This window comes from Triticum aestivum, chromosome 3D (assembly GCF_018294505.1).
Source record: "Triticum aestivum cultivar Chinese Spring chromosome 3D, IWGSC CS RefSeq v2.1, whole genome shotgun sequence".
In the NCBI taxonomy this organism is placed as follows: domain Eukaryota; kingdom Viridiplantae; phylum Streptophyta; class Magnoliopsida; order Poales; family Poaceae; genus Triticum; species Triticum aestivum.
Genome location: NC_057802.1, coordinates 221,105,800 through 221,111,799, shown reverse-complemented (window position 1 = coordinate 221,111,799; position 6,000 = coordinate 221,105,800).

Below are 6,000 nucleotides of genomic sequence, written 5' to 3'. Positions count from 1 at the left end.
GTACAAATCTAGGAGTACGTACGAATCTAACAATATTGATTGGGCGTTGTTGAATGTTGATACTTTTTTGATCAAAGTAGAGATACTTTGACTACACATAAAACTTATATGTAAACTAGAAAGGATAGGAGGGAGTATATTGTACGTTCAAAAACGAAACGAACATTGAATACCCTTTATATATGATTTGCGGATGCTATGATCACCGGTTCAAAATTTTGAATCCGCCTTAGGTATCACACATGCCCCCACTCGTTCTCTCTCGATTTCATCTCAGGGTCCGAAGATCGATTGAAAGAGGACTAGGGTGGGTACAATACGTTCGTTTCGCTTATGAACGTACAATATACTCCCTCTGATCCCCACAGACCCCCCCCCCCCCGCGGGTCATTTCTATCATAGAAACAGACCAAACCTTTATCTCCTTGCACGACACGCAATTGATCTCTAACATCAATCGATCTCGTCAACATGTGTCGGGGCATGAACCGAATGGGATGTCAAAACTAAGACGCGAAGCGACACATAGTGGAGGCAAAGTGAAACTTTAAACGAACCGTTTGTTTGTATGCATGTCGGACAAATTACAACATTGGAAATACAAGCATGGTCTAGGCCCACATGCGAATGATACTCGGCGGAATGTTCAAATGAGGCATGCGGGAGGATGGACTCGACCGGAGGGCGACATGATCGATGGAGAAGAGGGTTGGAGAGGAATGAGAAATAAGCAAACGCCACATGATTATACTTGAACGGCTCAAATAAACAATAAGTTGTCTCGCTTGGCCTACATAGTGAAAGGCCTAATGCGCAACGCGGAGCACTGACGCTCGAATATGGCCGGGAAAACAGGGAAACCGACATGTGGGGCACACCTGTCGGGACGATGTAGCGCAGACTAGTCCAATGGAGGAGCTGGCCCACGACCTCCTCGCCACCGGCAACCGTTCATGTGGGTCGTGGGGGCCAACAACGTGGCGCAGCTCCAGCACCGCCTCTGGACACGGCGACCGCGGTGAGCGACACGCTCATCGTCGCTAGACACGGTCGGTTTCAGTGTGCCGAGGGTGGCGTTAGTGGTGTGGCACGACCAACAGTATGTTTGGTTTGTGCCCAAGGTTGCCCCATCAAAGCATTGGGTAGCCAAAATTTTGGTTGAGGTTTTGGTTGCCCATGATTTGGCCGACATTGGCAAGAAAAATGAACTAGAGTTGGCTAGAGTTCATTGGCATGCCAAAAAATGGCAACCATCCAAACAAAGACCAATCTTTGGGTCATGACCAAAATTTTGGTAAGGTGCACTTTGGCCACAATCCAAACACACCCCAACACCCGGCTCGTCGAGGATGCACGGGGCGCCGCGACGCGTCCGCGGAGTGGTGTAGCGCGGCCAACTGCATCCTCAGGACCTGAGACCATGCCGGGTCGTCTTGCTTTTTCAATGACATGCGGGGATCGCATGTGAGCAAAGGGCATCTCCAACGTTGCCACAACCGCACCTGACTACCCTGGCACACCAAAAACCCTCGTCCCTCGCGCCTCGCGCGGTGCGTTCCCAGCCGCCAGCTGCCCGCATTCATGTCGTCCGTCCGTATGCCGTCGTTAAGAGGCTCGGTGCCCGAGGAACCAACTCCGGCGACTTAATGACGCACCAGGACGCTTGGCCTCACCGGAATGCGCTACTTAAAGCGGCAACGCCCAGCTAACCTCCACACCATAGCGCATCGTCCTCCTACCTGGCACCACATCCGCCATGACCGCAAGCGCGAACGCTCTGCGGGAGAGCTTGTCTTGGGGATGAAGCTCGAGGTCGCCGCCCTCGCTCAAGTCCTCTCGCGACGCAATAGCGGCGTAGCCGGACGCGGACGCGACCGCACAAGCGGTGGCCACACTGGCGGCCGACGATAGGAGCACCGTCAGCCACGCGTCCTACTTGCCGCCGTCCAACGTCCGGCACCGCCGAGGTCGGGGACTCCTCCGAGGATGAGTAGGGCATGGGAGGCGGCAGGGCATGGTGTGCCAACTGGCCGGTCCGTATCCCGTGTTCTACTCTTCCTCGCCGGAGACCGCACCTTCACTTCACGGGTCTTGAACCCCGCCCCCGTACATAGAGATCGCAGATGGAGGACGTCGGTCGCCGCCGTAGAATAGGTTTAGGGTCGGGTTTCTTTTATTTTTCTGTCCTATAAAAGTTCGAAATGTAATGAAAATCTGCCGTGTTTGCATTAATCTCGGCCGGTGAATATGAACTTTCACAATAATATAGTATATTGTAGGAGTACTAGCAAGATGCCCGTGCGTTGCACGGAAGATCAAGATCTTGTGGGAGAAAAGGATGAACGAGGGAAGGCCTTATCTGCAAATGTGGAGAGGAGTGCGGGTAAATTGTCATAGTTTCCTTCCTATCCGTTAGATATAGATCGGACGGCCTATATTGCAGGATGACAGGCACACCATCATCACCAACTCTGCTTTTTATTGAACCGAGACAAAGCTAACATGCGAAGTAAAATAAACACATAGGGTCTATACATACACAATTAATCTTAGGCACTCCAATAGTACGTCCATTACACATTCACGCATTTCACATCTTTCTACATCTACGGGAACCTACGAAAGGGTTAACGTCAATTGCCTCTCTCTCTCTCCTCCCCTGATTTTCATGGTGGTGGGCCCCTCCCTCCCCCCAATCTACAATCAACAGCTCACACGTTTCACATTACGTTAATTACGTAACTGGGATTACGTAGGTGTAGCATTACTCGTCGTAAAAAACCCAACTAAGCCAACCTCCCAGCATATCGCGTGGGAAAAGACCCGGCCGCGCCGTTTTAGTCGGGATTACCGGATTACTAGTAGTAGTATCGATGGATCACGCGAAGCAACACATTTTTTTAGGGGGCGAAGCACCTAGTTTAAAAGGAAAAAGGCGGTACACTCACAGCACCCCTGTCGCGGTCGCATTGCACCCCACACACGTTCGGTCCTGCACACGGCTCATGCAAACGGAACGCGCTTCAGCTTGCCTCTTCACTGACACGTGGGACTGCACTTGGAGAAACTGACCATGCGCCAAACTCCCCCGCCCACCGGGCGAAAGTCCTCCCCCACCCAAAAATCCCCCCAAATCCTAGATTCAACCGCCCTTCGGCCAACTAGCCAATAATATTCCCCAAACCCCCCTCCCCCCGTCCCCCTCCACTCCATTCGCTCCACCAAAGCCGCCCTCCCCGCCGCGCCGATACGTCGGCGCCGCAGTTCGTCGAGGGGACGCACGGCAATCCTCTCGCTCCCACAGTACGCTCTCGTAGACTACCGTCCTCTAGCCGCACCGCCACCATTGGCGACGTTCTTGTGGAGGCGCACAGCGGTCAGCGCCGCCACCGCTGGCGACGTTCGTGTGGAGACGCACGGCGGTCAGCTTCTCCCACGGTACGCGCATTCTAGACTGAGGCCCCGTGCATGTCGGTGTAGCACTGAATGTTAGCTGATAGACGCTGTTAATCTCATTGTTTGCCAAAGTAGTTTACAGTCAATATTCTCTGCTTAAGAAGCTTCCTTGGCCTATTCTGCACTCAATCTGCTTAGCTAAGATGGCATGCCAAGGCCGATTAGTTGCCAAAATATCCTGCCATATATTTATTGTGACGTAGATTGCCATGGTCTAGTAGCCAATCTGTTAGGTGAAATAGCTCTACACCGTTTTATACTCGATCTTTGTTGCTGCGATGGCCTTCGATAGTTCGATGGCTGTGTGCTCGGCCTCATTGACTGCTGAAACAGCCTGCCATAATTTAGCACTCAAATCTGTTTGCTGAATTAGCTTTACATATATTTCGTTACTTAGATCTGCTCATCCAAATATCTTGCCATAGCTTTAGACATCGACCTAGGTATTTTTTCTGGACTTCATAAAAAAGCATATATGTTTTTCCTGTAATATCTAGTAGAAGAACTAATTTGTATGTCTAACAGATGGACAGGACTTGGATAACTTCTGCTCGAAGATTCTCCGCTGCATATGTCGAGGGGGTTGAAAACTTCATGAACTTTATCAGAGCTGAGTACGGTGGTCCGAAATCAGATGTGCTCTGCCCGTGTAGCAGTTGTATGAATTCAGTTACAAGACCCCAGTCAACTGTGCAAAATCATCTACACTTGTATGGGATGTCGGTCACATATACTAGGTGGGTTCATCATGGTGAAGCTGTGAACGTCAATGTTATTGACTACGTGGAAGCAGCAGATCACCATCTTGATCTGCCTGATGCTCAGGTGGAAGAGGAGGAGGAGGTGGTGGTGGCGGAGCCAGTGAGTTTGACCAACATTGAAACAATGCTACGAAATGCTCGTGCATTCCGTGAACTTTCACCTGCAGAAGAAAAACGGTGGGCCCGCATGTTGGAACAATGCAACGTGGCTGTCACCCCAGGAAATAAGCTGTCAGTATTCTCAGCTATGGTCACCTTTCTTCAGGTGAAGACATCTGAGCGGATGACCAACAAATCATTCGATGCGATGTTGGCTGCTTTCCGCAAAGCTTTCCCAGATGCGTCTGAGCTGCCACACACCTACAGTAAAATGAAGAATTTCCTTCGTGCAGTTGGAATTGGATATGATATGATCCATGTTTGTAAGAATAATTGTGTTCTGTTCCGGAAGGATTATGCCAACTTAAGTGAATGCCCGAAATGCAAATCATCAAGATGGAAAGATGGCGATGCTGTGAAGAGGATTCCTCATAATGTTCTGAGACATTTTCCAATTACACCAAGATTGCAGAGGTTGTTTCATGATGCTGAAACAAGAGAGGATGTACTGTGGCATTCTAGGAACCAGGAGTACAGAGATCAGAATGTAATGAGCCATCCATCTCATGGTAGTGAGTGGAAAAGCTTCAATCATAAACACAAAAAGTTTGCTGCTGACCCGAGAAACATTAGACTTGGCTTAGCTTCAGATGGATTTAACCCATTTGGCCACCAGAGCGCCACATATAGCATGTGGCCAGTGCTTGTTATCCCTTACAACATGCCTCCAAATGTCTGCACCAAAGAATCAAACTACATGATGGCCTTGCTCATCCCAGGTCCAAAAAGTCCTGGAAAGGATTTTGATTTGTTCATGGAGCCTCTTGTGGAGGAACTTCAACAGCTATGGAGGGGTGTTCTCACTCGAGACCTATATAGCAGCCCACCAGCTGATTTCTTTCTGCGTGCTGTTATAATTTGGTGCATCCATGATTATCCGGCTTTGGGCACTATGTCAGGGCGAACGACACATGGTTACAATGCATGTGTTCGCTGTGACAGGAATCCGCTGTCATACGCAATACTTAGCAAGATCTGTTACATTGGACACTGCGTTTCCTTGCCAAGGACAAGCCGCATCCTAGAAAATACCGAAGACATGTGTTCAATGCAAAGCATGAAAACCGTGATGCGCCAAAGAGGCTCACCGCCGATGAGTTGCAAGTGGAATTAGAGAAGGTCAGGCATATTACACCAGGAAACCATCCTGGTAATGGTAGCGGGAAAAGGAAGCGTGGCAGGGCAGAAGAGAGATTATTGTTTACCCGCAGGTCCACTTTGTGGGACTTGGAGTATTGGAAAGATTTGGATCTGCGGCATAATCTTGATGTGATGCACATCGAGAAAAATATATGTGACAGCATTATCGGCACACTTCTTAATATTGAAGGCAAGACGAAAGATACCTTAAAATCTAGGATTGATTTGACACACCTGGGTATCAGACAGGATTTGCAGGTGCAAGATGAAGGTAAACCACGGGATATGGCACCAGCTGTGTACGTCTTGGACAAGGTAAAAAGAAAAGAATTCTGCGAGGTCCTGTCACGTGTGAGATTCCCACATGGATTTGCTTCCAACCCTGAAAGGAGAGTCAGTGCAGATGGAAACAAGGTACAAGGGTTGAAAACTCATGACTGCCACGTCCTACTTCAAAGGGTTTTACCTGTTATCCTTAGAGGAT